The sequence below is a fragment of the Pipistrellus hanaki genome (genome assembly GCF_964339955.1).
Source record: "Pipistrellus hanaki genome assembly, chromosome: 12".
Taxonomy (NCBI): Eukaryota; Metazoa; Chordata; class Mammalia; order Chiroptera; family Vespertilionidae; genus Pipistrellus; species Pipistrellus hanaki.
In genome coordinates this window covers 52,384,588-52,402,667 of record NC_140514.1, presented here as the reverse complement: position 1 = coordinate 52,402,667, position 18,080 = coordinate 52,384,588, and positions in this window count along the sequence as shown.

The window sequence follows — 18,080 nt, the reverse complement described above, 5'->3', positions numbered from 1 at the left end:
TCCGCACAGGTCTGCCCCTGCCCCTGATGGCCCTGTGTCAGGATGGCCCTGCGGCCGCTCAGCCCTGCTGCTGTGGCTGCAAAGTGGTGGACTTTCTGTCCCCTCTCCCTGGGCACATGAAGCCCTGACCCTCTTGTTGCCATGAAGAGCTCTTATTTGTCCGCAGAGCATCTTCCACCACTCCTCCCTCCCTCCCCACCCCTGTAGTAAGTCACTGCCTCCTCAGTGCCCCTGCACCCGTGTGCATGCTGCTGTCCCCACTAGGCCACAGGTTTCCAAGTCTGGGGTCTGGCTTTTGGATGTTTCTATCATCTTTGCCCATCCCCACCCTCCCTGGCCCGGCCCCACCAGCCTCTGCTCTGAGCACTGTGGGCAGGGGTGGGGACTTGCAAAGACCATGGCCAGCCTGCAGGGGCAGTGGCACATCTGGCTCCTGCTCTCCCTGTCCTCACCTCCAACACCACGATCTGACACCCCGGGAGCAAATGCTGCTCTATGTCTGTCTCTTTACCTCCTGGGCTTCCATGTGGCAATCCAGCTCCTTCCACCCTGGACTCTCATTCACAATGAGGAGGAGCCAGCCCACCACCACCAGGGCCTGGCCCAGCTCTGGTGGCCTCTAGGGGTCCTGCTGCTGGCCCACCATGGACAGCTGGGGCACCAGGGCTGGCCTGCGTGCTTTCCAGTCCTCCCCTGGGTCCAGGCCAGCACTCAGTAGGGCTAAAAAGCAGGCGCTTGGGTGCCCCGACAATCCCACAGCCTGTGTGTTAGGGAGCTCTTCTAAGGGAACTGCTAAAACCGTGGTTCCAAATGTCACAGGCCAACTGGAGCAGCACATGGACGTGGGGCCTGGAGGGTCAGTTGTGGCCTTGAGTGTGAGAGCAGGGCTCCCCTCCACTGTGGGAGGAGGCTGGCAGCGGGCTGCGGTGGCTTTTTAGGGCGCCTCCTTCCTCAGACTCCTGTTTCTCTATATGGAGACCTGCTCTTGCCTTTAGGAAGAAGGAATACAGCAGGCCACGCTCCTGGGCCAACTCCGCCAGGCGACCTGCCCGGCCCCCATGTGGGGACCATGAGTGCAGTGGAAGCTGTGAACCTGGCAGGGCACGTGGATTTCTCAAGACACGTTTCTTACCCACAACTCGGCGTGCTGGTGGCCTCCCCGGGACATCCAGGTCCAGGTGCTTCAGGCTGGAGACAAGCCACAGTGGCTGATGTCAGATGCAGTTTGGTTATGGTGTGACTATGGGCTAAGGGTAGTCATGCCGAGCGCATTTATGTCACCTCTCCAGGTGCACTGAGAGGCGGGGCCGCCATGAGGCACCTGTAACGGCAGCGGCAGCCGGTTTGGGAACCTGTGAAGTGTGATCGTCACTCACTTGCATAGTCAAACCTGGAGGGAACCCACGAGGGCGCTGGGTCACATCCTTCCTCTAACAACCATAGGGAGCAGCCCACTGACGTTAAAGTGATAGAACTATTTCTCCTCTCCAAGACTATTAAGGGAAATTAATGCAGGAGCCGTATTGAAGCAGGACACTCGTTGATCATTTAGTGCAGTTACCTGAGGTGGCCACTAGAGGGCCAGGGACGTGGTCCTCCAGGTGGTGTCAGGGCGTCAGGGCTGGAAGTAGTGGGGTTGCCCAGGAGGGGTCTTGACCCAGGCGAGGTCCTAGGGAATCTTGCCAGGGTGGGCTGCCAAAGGGGTGACATGGAGGCGCCCCTTGCCTCACATATGAGGAAATCGAGGCCCCTGAACAGAATGTTCCCAACCCAAAATGTTGGACCAAGGCTGAAAGAAAGAGGCTGGTGTCCTACCCATGTCGCTGGGGCCAAGCCATGGAGAAAGGTCTGTTTTACGTGGAAGGAAGGGGAAAGACTTGTGTGTGCTGCCCTTCGTGGCCATCGCAACCACGTTCACCCTTTGCACTCAGCTCTGTTCACTGAATGTCCACAGCCTCCTGGGCCCCTGGGTGGGGCCATGAGGCCATGTGGGTTAGAGTTAGAGTTAGGGTTAGGGTTAGAGTTAGGGCTAAGGTTAGGGCTAGGGCTAGGGTTAGGGCTAGGCAGGGCCATGTGGGAGCAAGACATAGGTTGTGCAGGAGCTGAGCTATGGCAGCTCCTAGGACCCTGAGGAGCCATATATAATTATCAACTTAAAAATTAGCCTACTATATTTGGTCAAACACTTAATTCACTCACCTCTAATGCGTTGGCAGGGCTAGACCAAATGATTTCACAGGCCTTATACTGCCCTTGGGCTGGACAGTCCCCACCTCCAATTTAAGAGAATGTAAGGGTCACCATATTTCAAATTCAATATTTGAAATGAAAAGGCTCAAAATGACCTTCTTGTCAGAATATTGAAGTACTTAAAAAGGAAAGCACATTAATTAAATTTATAAAGGCAAATTAAATGGTTGGAAGGTATTTCCTTAACTATGATTACAACTGAAATCAAAGGTCCATTAAGAGTGAATGCTGGCTCAACACTAGCAATGAATAATCCTAAAATAAAATTAAGAAAACAATTCCATGTACAATGACATCAAAAAGAATGAAATTCTGATCCTGGCCTGGTAGCTCAGTTGGTTAGAGCTTCATTCCATGCCAATAGGCTAAGGTTGCATGTTCAATCCCCGGTCAGGGCCATGAATGCATAAATAAGTGGAACAACAAATCAATGTTTTTCTCTCTTTCTCTCTTCCTCTTTCTAAAATCAATAAAAATTTTAAAAGAATAAAATACTTAGAAATATATTTAATTAAAAAGTGTAAGACTTATACACTGAAAACTACAAAGCGCTGTTGAAAGAAAATTTAGAAGACCTAAATAAATAGAAAGACATCCTGTGTTTAAGGAGCAGAAGACAATGTTATTAAGATGACAACTTTCCTCCAAATTAACCAACACATTCAGCGCAAAACCTTCCAAACTCTCACTGGCAGTTTTTGCAGAAATTGAAAAGTTGACCCCAAAATGCATGTGGAAATGCAAAGGACCCAGAATAGCCAAAAACTAGTTTGAAAAAAGAAAAAAACAAAGTTGGAAGGCTCACATTTCCAAATTTGAAAACTTAATACAAAGTACAGTAATTAATACAGTGTAGTACTGGCAAAAGTTTGGACAGATAGATTAAAGGAATAGAACTGAAAATCCAGAAATAAACCCTCCAATTACAGTCCATTGATTTTTGACATGCATGTTAAAACAATTCAATATTGAAAGGAAGTTTTCAACTGGATGTCTATGTGCAAAAGAATGACTTTGGAACCCTGATCCATACCAATACAAAAACAAACTCAAACTGAATCAAAGACTTAAATTTAAAAGCAAAAGTACTCAAGTCTTAAGAGAAAACATAGGAATAAATGACCTTGGATGAAATGGTTTCTCAGATATGACACCAAAAGTGCAAGCAAAAAATAAAAAATAAGATAGGTTTGATCAAAATCTAAACTGTTTAAGCTACAAAGGATGCTAATAAAAGAGCGAAATGGCAACTCACAAAATGAAAGAAGATATTTGCAAATCATGTATCTGGTAAGGAACTTGTCTCTAGAATATATAAACAACTCTTACAACTCAATAATAAAAAGGCAAAACTCCATTAAAAAAGTGGACAAAGAATCTGAATGAAGAATATATATACAGCCTAACCAGTTTGGCTCAGTGAGTAGAACATCATCCTAGGGACTGAAAGGTCCCAGGTTCGATTCTGGTCAAGGGCATGTACCTTGGTTGCGGGCACATCCACAGTAGGGGGTGTGCAGGAGGCAGCTGATCGATGTTTCTCTCTCAGCAATGTTTCTAACTATCTCTCTCCCTTCCTCTCTATAAAAAATCAATAAAATATATTTTTAAAATATAGATGTACAAGTGAGCAATAAGCACATGCAAAGTTGTTTAACGTCATTCACTCCTAGGGAAATGCAAATTAAACCCTTACACCTATCAGAATGGCTAACATTTAAAACAATGACAACACTGTTGTCAAAGCTGGCAAGGATGTGGCAAAACTGGATCACTTGTGTATTGTTGATGGGAATGTATGCAAAATAGTATAGGACTCCATACAACTAAACATGAAACAACACAGGATCCAGAAACCACACTCCTGAGAATTGAAAACTGACATCCACATTAACAACCTGAACACGAATGTTCACCGCAGCCTTATTTGCATAGCCTCACACTGGATGTCATTCGCCAGCTGTGGTACATCCATACCATGGAATACTTTTCAACAATTAAAAGGAGCAAACTATACATATAACAACCTGGAGAAATCTCCAGGGAATTATGTTGATTTTTTTAAAAAAACAACACTCAGGCTGGAACCGGTTTGGCTCAATGGATAGAGCGTCGGCTTGGGGACTGAAGGGTCCTGGGTTCGATTCCGGTCAAGGGCATGTACCTTGGTTGCGGGTATATCCCCAGTGGGGGGTATGCAAGAGGCAGCTGATCGATGACTCTCTCTCATCAATGTTTCTAACTCTCTATCTCTCTCCCTTCCTCTCTGTATAAAATCAATAAAATATATTTTTAAAAAAATAAAATAAAAAAATAACACTCAAATGTTGTATACTGTATGATTCAATTGAAGTAATATTCTTGAAATCACAAAATTATAGAAATAGAGAACAGTTAGTGAACTGGGATCTAAAAAGGGGTGGGCAGGAGGGGAGTTATTGTGAGTGTAAAAGGGGCAAGGAGGCACCCTTGTGGTGATAGAAGTATATTGTGTCTGACAGGGGGGCGGGGGCATAAAGGCCACCGTAGGAGAAAGTACCTTCAGACCACAGAGCGAAGCAGGCACCTCCGAAGGAATAACAGGATTTATTACGGGGTCTTTTGCTTGCAGGGGGGTAGAGTCGGAGCAGACAGAGGATCCAGCCCTGATACAGGTGGTTCTCCGCTGTCAGACCTGTTACAGTGCTTCTTATACTGCAACTCAGGTCTAATGACTGAAAAGACAAAGGGTGCAGTACCTGCCAGGGCCATATTTCCTGATGGCCTGGTGACAGGTAGTTGTTTATAATTTATACTACCACCAGTTTGACATTTATGTTGGTTGTCATGCCATCTGTTATTAACAAAAGTATTTATGGTACATTGTGTAAGTTTCAGGAACAGGGATAATCCTCAACTGGAAGGCTTGCCCCTGACACTCTCCTCGTCCTCAGGTGGTCAGGTGGAGAGCCGGACAACTGGGCAGGCCGCTCATTCTCCTAGGCTGTAGGGTCCAGCATCTCCTGTGCCCTGATGTTTCTGTATTATCACAGGCAGCACACACTCCCTTGTCTGTGAAATGGATTGGGACATCTTCGGGTGTCACGATAGGTTCATGTTGTAGATTCCACATGACAGACCCCCAAATCCCTGCAGTGCAGGTGTGATGAGCCCCGTCCCCCCCCCCCCCCCCCCCTTGGCTTAAGGCCTTGTTTCTATTGCAGCCAAAACCAGGGTGGCACCTTGAGAAGAAGCCACCCCCCCTTCAGGCAGGGGTCAGCCCTGGCTGCCTGGCCCCTCCCACAGGCGGGCCAGCTTGTCAGCCCTCCTCCTGCTCTGCCCCCTGCTCCAGCCTGTCTCTGCAACCACAGCCCAGGGAAGGGTTAGAATGAAAACAGAATTTCTTGAGAATTAATCAAATCTATAATAATAAATTTTCTTGTAAATTTATATAGTTCATATTCTAAATGTCTTGTCAAGTTTAAAAGAATGTGGCCAGGTAGGGTATAAGTTAACCTTTTCATTAATTTAAAATGTGTCATCAGTCAAGGTTGGTGATTTTAAATTAAGACATCCTAAATTTATCAACAGTATTAGAATATCTGAGAGGATTTAAAACACATTAAGTCTCAAGGACATAAAAAAGCCACATCCTAGAGCAACCTCTGTGCTCTCAGGCCTACACCTGAGGCTTAAGCCATGTGCTGCCTTGATCTCTGGTGAAACCAGGCGGGACTTGAAGGCCTGCCCCTCTGACCCCACGGTAAGGCCCCCAAGCCAAACCCAGCTCCTGCGTAGACCTGAGTATCAGGATTCAGTTCCAAGTGGATGAATGGGAGGCGGTTAAAGCACCCTCCCCACATTGGAGACCTCTCCCACGGGTGAAAGCTGCATGAGGAAGAGACTTTCTGTCCCGTGGGAACTTGCCAGCACCCACATGGCGCCTATGGAACAGTAGATGCTGAATGTGTCCCAGTGGAGTTAATGTACGAATGAAGGCTGACCGCATGGATTTCATGATCGGCTGGGGTTGTGGTTTGTGCCCAGGCCTGAACTAATTCTGTGAATAGCTTTACCATGACTAACCTAGCACTGCTTCCCGTCTACACTGCGAGTTCACAGGACCCAGGGGCGCAGGGCTAACCCCTCAGCTCTGGGAGAGGCCCAGCCACCCGCACAGCTGTAAGACAGTTGTTGTTTTAAATGCTGTCTTGACCCAGGTTTGAGGCCCTGGCTAGAGGCTGGTCAGTGACTCTCTTGAGCAGCTGATTAAGCCCACAACCAACCACTTCCTTCATGTGGCTCTGACCCTGTTGTAGCCCTAATCATCAGAAACCGGGCACTTGACAGCCAGAGACAGTCCCTCAGCTTCTCAATCCCTAGCAATTATTCAGAGTCGCCTGGCCACGGAGGGCTGAGAAACCTAGCTAACCCCAGCCCACTGGTCACACAGCTGCCTCTGCAGCTCCAGCTGCCTGCTACCCTGTCCCGGGGCAAGCCCCCGTGTGGCCTGCCGGGCAGCCTGCTCTGGTTTGGAGCTGTGAGTGACAGTCTGCCTTTCATCTATCTGAGCGTCTTTGTGTTGTGTCCACCATCAAAGGAACCTTTACATCTTCGAGAACAATTGGCGCTGTGAGCTGGGCAGGGTGGCCTGATCGCTGGGTGGGGAGACCGCTCTCCCTTTGGCTCCAGAAAACAGTGGGAAGGGCTTGCAAGTTAATTGTTAGTCTTATGCCTGCTCTGTGTCTGCTCATGGTGGCCACTACCTTCAGCTCCAAAGCCCCCCAGCGTGGGACTATTCCAGATGAATGGTGCTAATTGGGCAAACTCTGGGGACTGCACTCTACCTCAGGCAGCTTCAGGGTTGTGGTGAGTTACCACCCCCCCACCTCACCCCCAATACACACACGAAACACCTGCACAAAGAGTTACTCAATTGCTTAAGTAACGCAAAATCCCAAGTCAATGTGCTTGGGCTCCACCCCCCACATGAATATGCAAAGGACCTAACACTCAGATGGGGGCTAACTGCCTGTCCATGGAGAGGATGCCACCCTTCTCCAAAGTGTGAACCCTGACTTCTGGGAGGGGGCAGCCTTGGAAGGAGAAGGATTGCTGCAGAGGAGGCAGGGCCCCTGCACTCCCCACTTCCTTGGAACCTCCTGGAACCTCCAGTGTGAGTTATTAGAGACAAAAGATCATGGCATTGGGATTCTAGAAGCAGCTCCTTACACACACACACACACACACACACACACACACACAGAAAGAAACAATCTGGATACATGGGGAGGTAAAAAATAATTTTTAAAATATACAGAGTAGGGCAAAAGTGGATATATAGTGGTGAGTACTCAAAACACAGTTTAATATTGTATTATTATTTATTAATTATTGCATAATTTTTCAAACCAACAACTGTCAACCTACTTTTGCCCACTCTGTATATATATAAACACACATATATAAATCATACATTTATACATACATGTGTGTATAATTAAATTTAAAAAAAGGTCCAGAATACAACTCAGTTGGAAATCTAAAATTTACTTTATAAACAATGTAACAACAACAACAACAAAAAAGGGTGCTGATTGGCAATTTTGCTTCTATAACCTAGGTTCTAAATTAACTTTAATATTTGTTTAAATGTACCAACTGACAGTTTCTTAGACTTAATATTAGGTCTCAAATTACAGTGGGAAGGGCTTGCAAGTTGATTGTTACCTGTAAACCCCACTAAAATCAAACATGATATCCCCTATAATTACTTAAGAAAGTAATCTACACTAATAAAAGAGAACATGCAAATTGACTATCACCCCACTATACCCACCAGTCAATCAGAGCAAGTATGCAAATTAACCCAACTAAGATGGTGGCTGCCATGGAACTGGAATGAGCAGGAGGCTTGGGTTGCCCCCAGTGATGGAGGAAGCCAAGTTTCCCACCAACCCTGGCTGGCCCTGGCCTCCACTCAAGGCTATAAAATTTCAATTAAAGAAGATAAATAAATCCCAGACCTGCTTCCAGCAGGCCCTGGCCTATGCTTGGGTCTCTCGGGGGTATGGCCAGCCTTCAAACCACCACAGACCCCTTGACCAGGCCACCCCACACCCAAAGGAACCCCCACCCTGAGCTGGGACACCCTTCAGGGCAAACCAGCCAGCCCCCACCTGTGCACCAAGCCTCTATTCTACCTAATAAGAGTAATGTGCAAATTGACTGTCACTCCAACAACAAGATGGCTGCCCCCATGTGGACACAAGATGGCTGCCACAAGATGGCCAGCAGGGGAGGGCAGTTGGGAGGGATAAGGCTAGCAAGGGAGGGCAGTTGTGGGTGACCAGGCCAGCAGGGGAGGACAGTTGAAAGGGGCCAGGCCTGCAAGGGAGGGCAGTTGGGTGCAATCAAGCCTGCAGGGGAGGGCAGTTAGGGGGCTACCAGGCCTGCAGGAGAGGGCAATTGGGGAGGACCAGACCAGTAGGGAAGAGCAGATAGGGCAATCAGGTTGGCAGGGGAGTGGTTAGGGGGTGATCAGGCTGACAGGCAGAAGCAGTTGGGGGCAATCAGGAAGGCAGGCAAGTAAGCAATTGGGAGCCAGCAATTTTACCCTGGATTGTGAGAGGGATCCCAGATTGGAGATGGTGCAGACATCTAGTTAAGTATAAGATAGAAAAAACAGGTATGCCTCACTTTAACTATAGCCCTGGCTAAATTTATCACAGGTACAGTACCCATTGCTCTAAAATATTCCATAGACGCTCTGACACAATGAGTAACAAGATAAAATTAAATTGTCTCTGATGCTTGTAAATTGGATTGACAAGATGAGACCCAGTTATAATAGTGAGATATGGTCCTATGTAAGTTAAAATAGAGCTTTCAAGGATTAAAACTTACTAGGTAAGATCTAATAATGAATGGGTGATTATCCCCAGTGCTTCTTCATTTTACCTGCTCTTAAACCTCAAAAAATATATGGCACCTCAGGTGAATTATTGCAACCTTAATGCTGCAGTTCCCTCCATTAAGACACTCCAACCACATCCCTGATTGGACCCCCCTACTCTGGATCACTGTGCACCAACTCTGATTGCCCCAGAACCAGGTACCTGCCAACCAGGGTAAAATGTGGTGAGGGGATTCTGACCGACTTTCCATGGAGAGGACTTATGCATTGACAGAGAACAAGAAGCGGTTGGTCAGAGACCTCAGAAAGTGAGGCAAGCCCTGGCTGATTGGCTCAGGTGATTGAAGCATCATCCTGTACCCCAAAAGGTGCAAGTTCAGTTCCCAGTCAGAGTGGTAAGAGAGACAACTGATCAATGTTTCTCACTGATGTTTCTCTCTCTCTAAAATCAATAAAAAGCATATCCCAGGGAGAGGATTAAGGAAAAAAAAGAAAGTGGTGCAGCCTTGTGAGCAGCACAGATCATGTAGTAGGTTTCAGACAATCCAGGGTGCAATGTCTCCTGTCCCGCTCAGACCCAGCATCACCATAGGGCCTAATGGGCATTTGCTCCTCCGAAGGAGCTCAGTCTGGAGGGCTAGCTACAGACTAGTTTTCATATGCAGAAATGTCAGGAGCAGCCATGCTCAGGGAGTAGGTTGGTTTGCAGTCTCTAAAGCAGTGATTCCCAAAGTGGTCTATATCGACCCCCAGGGGTCTATGACAACCTGCAAGGGGTCTATGTCAGCGAAAAAAAAATTTGGGGGTCCATGAAATGAAAATGGGGGTCCACGATAGTGGATCTCAACATACACTGATAGTACCTATTTACTTACATCATATTATCTTATAATATAAAAACATATAAATTATTTATAAAAGTACCTATGAAGTAAAAAATTTATTATATATGTTTATAAAATTGTGTAAGTTGTAGGATAAAAACCTGCACATAATGATATACCAGTATCATCTTGTTACAAGCATACGCGCAGTAAACATTCTTGCCAATTTTTGTCTCAAAGCTTCGCGAACTTGCACCGACTTGTTCAATTCGTCACTCTATAAATATGAATGTGAGAAAAATACGTTCATTCGTTTCCTGAATCTTGAATAGGAAAGTGCTGAGAAAACATTTAAAAATATATAAACTGGTAGTTTATCATACAAATTATAGTGAATCAGTGTTATTTTGTTTGAGAATGCCGGAGAAAAGTAGGTACATTATTTTTTATTAAATTTTATGTTACGTATATTTTATATAACAGATACAAAATTTTATTTTGAGTAGTTTTAATTTAAATTCAATAAATAAATGTATAAAACTTAACATGTGTTTTTATTTCAAGTTTTTAACACTAAACTTCACTACAGTTAGAAATTTACAAAAAAATCAATATCAGGTAAGTAGGGGGTCTACCCAAAACCGAAAAACATGGCAAGGGGTCTACGGCACAAACAAGTTTGGGAACCTCTGCTCTAAAGGATGTCACACCCAACTATTGATTGAGGACCTCCTCAGTGCCAGGGCTATTCCCAGGGAGGAGGGTGAGACAGGTTTTCCAGAAGGCCAGCACTAATAAGCGAGCAAACATGGGATAATTTCCAGTATAAGAAAGTGCTGTAAGAAATTGCCCGGGGTACATAAGAAGTGATGTAGGGAGGAAGGGGTTTCTGGGAGGGCTTGTCAGGGAGAACCCACTAAGAGAAGATCATGTGACTGGGCCCTTCAGGAAGAGATGTTCCGGGTGGAGGGAACAGAGAGCACCAAAGCCCTGCCTCTGAGGATGGAGTGGATTGTTCCTGCATGGGGGGCACAAGAGAGGAGAGGAGAGGAGAGGAGAGGAGAGGAGAGGAGAGGAGAGGAGAGGAGAGGAGAGGAGAGGAGAGGAGAGGAGAGGAGAGGAGAGGAGAGGAGAGGAGAGGAGTACAGTGACTCCCTGAGCTGTGAAACCAAAATGAAGCTGGTGGGCCAGGTAAGCTGTGCTGTGGAGGAGAGGCCATCAGAGGGCACAGGCACAGGCCCCAGCGAGCCATTGCAGAGGCTGCACAGAGGCTGTGGCCAAGGCAGCCTCAGGCTTGGGCCAGGGAAGTGGGGGAGAGGGAGAAAATGGACAGGTGGATGACATGTTTTGGAGACTCTGCAGGCTTTGGTGTGAAGCTAATGAAAAGGAAATCAGGCTTCCGGACAGGTGCCCTCAGGCCCATGGTTGGAGTGGGAGAGGAGCCTTCTGGTTCACTCTCAGCTCTGCTTTCTAGGATCCCATACGCCCAGCTCCCACCATCCTTGCTGGCATTGGTCCCGCCTGCCCCAGGCTCTATGCCTGCTGTTCCAAGCTGTTCTCTGTTCTCTGTGCTAGGGCTCTGTTATTCAGGCCATAGCTAGGAAAACACACCCATTGTGTTGTTTTCCTCTGCTGGATGCCTTAGCAGACAGAACCCAGAGCTGGGAGCTAAGAAGTGCCTTCCCTTCTGGCCCCAACTTGGGGGCTTCTGAGTTTTTTTGGTGGCCAGTGTTTCATATTGGTCTCAACTTATTAATAAGCAGTGCTGTGGCTGGGCCAACTCTTGTGGTTCTTTTTATGATTGCAAGATGCCCTTCAGGAATAACCATTAGGAAACTTTAGAAAGAAACAGATTTATTACTTACAAGACCTGGAAATTACACAGCACACCTGGGATTATACAAGGGGGTCACATGTAGAGAGAGACAGGCACCTGGGGTTCTGCTTTTATTGGGGTGGAGTTGGGAACTTAAGGTTTCTTGGGCTCACTATTGGTAAATAAGTGTACTGACAGCGAGGAGAACCAAGATGGTGACATAGGTAAACACTTGCTGCCTCTCATAACCACATCAAAACTACAACTAAAAGACAAAACAAATATCATCCAGAACCATGGGAAAGCTGGTTGAATGGAAGTTCTACAACTAGAAGGAAAGAAAAAAGCACATTGAGACTGGTAGGAGGTGCAGAGGTACAGAGGTGTGCATGAAACAGGTTGGCAACTGGGTGCACTGTTGTTTTGTTTTTCAATCAGGAGGGAGATACAAGCTCCTGATTACTCTGAACTCCAGTTCTGTGTGAGACTCTGGGGACCCAGACTCATACGGGGAGAAACTGGACTATCTGGCATCAGGCTGGAACACAAAGGTGGCTTTCCCTCAGAGGTGCTGGCAGCGATCATTGTTCCTGCATGGGGGAACAGGATGCAGAGACTTGGGGACCTCCCTGGCGTAGAGTTGACTGGCAGCCATTGCTGTTTGCTCTGCCCTGGTGATTCCCTGAGATCCCACCCCACCCAAGCTGTGAGCAGTGGCTTTTGCATATGAATGGCCTGTCCTTTTGCAACCTAAAACCTAACAAACTACAGCTGGGTCAGAGAGCCCAAAAGCTTTCAAAAGAAGGCCCAAGGCCCAGCAGCAGCAGCCTGCCTTGCTTCACAGCTGGACCTCATCTGGGCACTTCCAAGCCCCAAACAAAGAGAAGGAATCTGTAGTTATCGCTATAGCTCCTGCTGGGTGGTCCAGGCAGTAGTTGACTTTGCACCTCCTTGGAGATCCAAGAGCCAGTGTATCCAGTGGTCAGTGTGAGACCATACCAGATTACAATTCTTCACATTCATAAGTGTCACACTCAAGGGGCAGACTCAGTGAGCACCAAATCCTCACTGAAGCAAGTTCTGCCACATAAGTGTGTTTCCAGTACATCATTTCTTCCACTGTAGACTCACCTGTCCACACAAGGCCATTCTATCAACAGAGGGAAGCAGCCAAAATGCAGAGACAAAGAAACAGGTCACAAATGAAAGAAATGGAGGAAAGCAAACTACTGGATATAGAGTTCAAAACCATAGTTATAAGGTTTCTCAAGAATCTCCTAGAAACCTTGGAGGAACTTAGTGAGACCTTCAAGGCTCTTAGTAAGAATGCCAAAATAAATGGAAAAGGACCAGTCACAAATTAAGCATACACTGACTGAAATAAAGAATAATATACAGCAATTCAACAGTAGAATGGAGGATTCCAAGAATCAAGTCAAAGATGTGAAATATGAGGAAGCAAAAAACATCCAACCAGAAAAGAAAAAAGAATCCAAAAATATGAAGATAGTGTAAAGAGCCTCTGGGACAACTTTAAACGTACCAACATCCGAATTATGGGAGTGCCAGAAGAAGATAGAGAGCAAAATATTGAAAACCTATCTGAAGATATAATGACAGAAAACTTCTCCTACCTGGTGAAAGAAATAGACTTACAAGTACAGGAAATGCAGAGAACCCCAAATATTGTAAAAGGAATCCAAAGGGGACCACACCAAGACACATCATAATTAAAATGCCAAGAGCAAAAGACAAAGAGAGAATCTTAGAAGCAGCAAGAGAAAAACAGTTAGTTACCTACAAGGGAGTACCCATACAACTGTCAGCTGATTTCTCAACAGAAACTATGCAGGCCAGAAGGGAGTGGCAATAAATATTCAAAGCCATGAACAGCAAGAACCTACAACCAAGATTACTCTACCCAGCAAAGCTGTCATTTAGAATTAAAGGTCAGATAAAGAGCTTCACAGACAAGAAAAAGCTAAAGGAGTTCATCGCCACCAAACCAGGATTACATGAAATGCTGAAGGGTATTCTTTAAGAAGAGGAAGAAGAAGAAAAAGGTAAAGATAAAAATTATGGACAACAAAGTGACAACAAATAAATATCTATCAACAAGTGAATCAAAAAATCAAGTGAATAAAAAATCTGCTGAACAGCCAAAACCGGTTTGGCTCAGTGGATAGAGCGTCGGGCTGTGAGCTGAAAGGTCCTGGGTTCAATTCTGGTCGGGGGCATGCACCTTGGTTACGGGCACATTCCCGGTAGGGGGTGTGCAGGAGGCAGCTGATTGATGATTCTCACTCATCGATGTTTCTAGCTCTCTGTCCCTCTCTCTTTCTCTCTGTAAAAAATCAATAATATATATATATATATATATATATATATATATATATATATATATATATTTCTTTTAAAAAATCTGCTGAACAGAATAAACTGGTGAATATAATAGAATCAGGGGCATAGAAAGGGAGTGGACTGACACTTCTCAGGGAGAAGGTGCTGTGGGGGTTGCAGGAAGAGATTGGACAAAAATCTTACACCTATGGACAAGGACAGTGGTGGGGAGTGGTAAGGGTATAGATGGGGAGGGAACCGGATGGAGGGGAGCTTTGGAGGGGAAAAAGAGGAGCCTCTGTAATAATATGAACAATAAAGATTTTTTTTTTTTTTTTTAAAGAGCACTTACAGCAAGTTGTCTCAGTAAGTTGCAATCACCAAACAAGTGGCAGCCAGGAGGATACTGGAGAAAACCAGGAGATTGTTAAAGTACTGATCTTGCAGGATAACATCAAATAGTGGTCTTCTGTTGCTTTAAGATGATTATTTTATAAAAGACCTTCTAGTGAATAAGACACACCTATGACCCAGGCCAGTGTAGCTCAGTTGGTTGAGCATTGTCCTATGAACCAGATCGCTGGCGAGGCTCGGGCACTGATCTCTTATTTTGGGGAACCCATGTTTCTTCTCCAGAGAGCGCCCAACTCACCCCATTGGGCGGGAGAGAGATCCATGGTACCAGCCACCATGATGCTTCAGCCTCGACATGAACTGAAAGTTCAGGCAACAGCTGCGGGCAACTGGACCACAAGAAGAGGATCACTCTTGGCCAAAGGGGCAAGAGGGGCCAATATAGAATGCTCAGGTGCCTTCCCAGGGGGCCCTCTACACAGTGGAAGGGATTAAATCCTTTCATGTCATTTTCAAATTGCTGCCAGACATTCAAAGGATTGGTTTGTAAGTTTGTTTGAGATAATTGTACATTATGCTATTGTAATTCTAAAATATCTAGAATATCTTTGTCTCCAAGCACCAAAAAAAAAAGAAAAAGAAAAAGAAAAAAAAAAAGATTTTTTTATTGATACCCAAGGGTGCGAAGTACTATTATAGGTAATGGGGATAACCCAAATCTGGGGAAAATTATAATGACTTTGTAGAATAATATCATGTAAGGATATTCTTTGCTCTAGGCCATGGCAATTCCATTTTAAATTATTTGTATGATTTCACATTAAGCCTCAAATAAATGCTTCCATATGAGAAAAACAACAACAACAAACAGCAGGGATTTAAAAATGTGGGAAGAGAAAATAAACAAGTGGCCCAAATGGCCAGTTATTTATATCCACCAAGATCTTGAACACAAGGAGCACTAATGCCTAGGCTCCCATCGAGGTGTGGCCAGCGATGGTTTGTCTGGATATCTATCTTTGAAATGGATGCCTCGGCAATCAAAGCTTAAGTCAGGCACTTGCATTTCAGAAAGGAAATAAAAGAAATAAATACCAGGGTTTACACTACAACAGCCACCAGACTGGTTCTTGCTTTCCAGCAGGAAGAATTTAGACTACAAAGGTCATAACAAAGTGGGAATGATGCAGCGACATGGAAACAAAGCAATCAACAAAAGAAAGCAGTAACTTAGCTCCGCTGTATTAATCCATATGAATGGAATCGCTTTTAAAAGCCATGAGAAGAAACTCAGGACAACATTGTGATATGGGGACCTTTCTCAAAATTGTAACCATAGCACCATGTGTGTGCAGGCCCAGCAGCAGTGCCTTAGTCATAAACAGTCCTCCCAGACAGAGTTCTTAGGGAAATGCTGAGCTCTGGTACCACGCCTCATTTATGAAGACCAAATGTAGCCGAGCTTAGAACCTTCCTGGGCGTGGCTCCTCCAGGGGTCTAGAGTTCATCAGAGAGCCTTTGCCTGTTGAGAACAACAACAGCCAGGAAAGAGTCAACGGAGGATTGGCCAAGTCAGTTCTTGGCCGGTTAGAAATAGCCCGACAGTCCCCTGGGGAGCTGGATACCTGAGCCCATCTCTTCATCAGCCCTGCAAATGTACTCCGCACTCAGAGAGCCAGTCCCCAAGCCAGGTGAGTTCAGGCTGTAGGTGTGGTTAGAAAAATACTCCCTTTTCAATTTTTAAAATAAACTCCTTTTTACTGTATTGTTTGGTTCCCTACCTGTGGGGGAGGGAGAATCAACTTACCCCTCTCCACAGGGAGCTGCGCATGAGGCTGCATATCCCAGAAGGTGCAGCTGTTGGTTGGAGGATTCTGGAAAGATGGTAGAGCAGGAAGCGCCGGGCATCTGTGTCCCTCCTGGACAGTTACTCTGGTGGAATCTGTCTGATGTAACGCTTTTGGAGTTCTGGAGTCTACTGAAGGCTTGCACCTTCAAGGAGAAGACTCCAATACCCCACTCGAAGTAATGGGTAGAGCAACCAGACAGAAGATAAATAAAGAGAGGACTTAAATGACACAATAAACCAAGTAGGCCTAATAGATATATACTCTACCCACTAACCACACACACATTCTTCTCCAGTGCACAAGGGACATCTTCCCGTTAGGCTACAAATTAAGTCTCAATAAATTTAAAGAGCTTAATATTGTGCAAAGCCTCTTCTCTCACCACAATGGAATAAAGATAGAAATCAGTAACAAAAGGAAAACTGAAAAGTTCACAAAGTTGTGAAAATTAAACCTATGCTTTTAAACAATCAAAAGATCAAAGAAGAAATGATAAAGGAAATTAGAAAATACTTGAGGATGAGTGAAAACTAAAACACAACACACCAAAAAATTTGAGGTGCAGTCAAAGCTGTGCTGAAGGGAAAGTTTATAGCTACAAAGACATTATAAGACAAAAAGGATATCAAGTAATAAAATAAATATTACTTTACAACTTAAAGGACTAGAAAAAGAACAAATAACTCCATGTTAGAGAAGGAAATAAATAAGAAAGGTTAAAGCAAATATAAATAAAATAGAGAGAGTAGAAAAATATCAATGAAACCAAAAGTTGGTTCTTCAAAAGGATCAACAAATTTGACAAGTCTTTAGTTAGATGGACTAAGGAAAAAAGAGAGAAAAGTTAAATTACTAGAATCAGAAATGAATAGGGACAGTACTATTAACTCTACAGAAATAAAAAGGATTCTGAGAATATTATAAACAATTGTATGCCAATAAATTGGATAACCTAGCTGAAATGGACACATTCCTAGAAACTCAAAACCTACAAAGACTTAATCACAAAGAAATAGACCATCAGAATAGACCTATAACTAGTAAGGAGATTTAATAAAAAATATCCTAATGAAGAAAAGCCCTGGAGATGATGACTTCACTGGTGACTTCTATCAAACATTTATAAAGAAGAACTAATCCCAATCCTTCTCAAATTTTCCAAAAAATTGAAGAGGAGTGAACACTTCCAAATCAATTTCATTTGATGAGGCCTGCATTACTCTGATACCAATGCCAAAGACATTACAAGAAAACTATAAACGAATATCCCTACGAACAACGAATTATCAACAAAACACTAGCAAACAGAATTCAGCAGTATATTAAGAGGATTATACACCATGACAATGGGATTTATTCCTGTAATGAAAGGGTGGTTCAACGTGTGAAAAATCAGTCACTGTAATGAAGGGCTGGGGGGAGGGAGGAGCCATGATCATCTCAATTGATGTAGAAAAAGCATTTGACAAAATTCGACACCATTCCATGGCAAAAATAAATAAAGGTACTCAACAAACTAGGGAAGCAAACTACCTCAACAGAATAAAAGCCAGTTATGAAAAACCCACAGTGAGCATCACACTCAATGGTGAAACACTGAAAGCTTTTCCTTTAAGACCAGGAAAAAGATAAGGATGCCCACTCTCAACACTTCAGTTCACATAGCACTAGACGTTCTAGCTAGAGCAATTAGGCAAGAAATGGGAATGAAAGTCATACAAATTGGAAAGAAAAATAAAGTTATTTCTGTT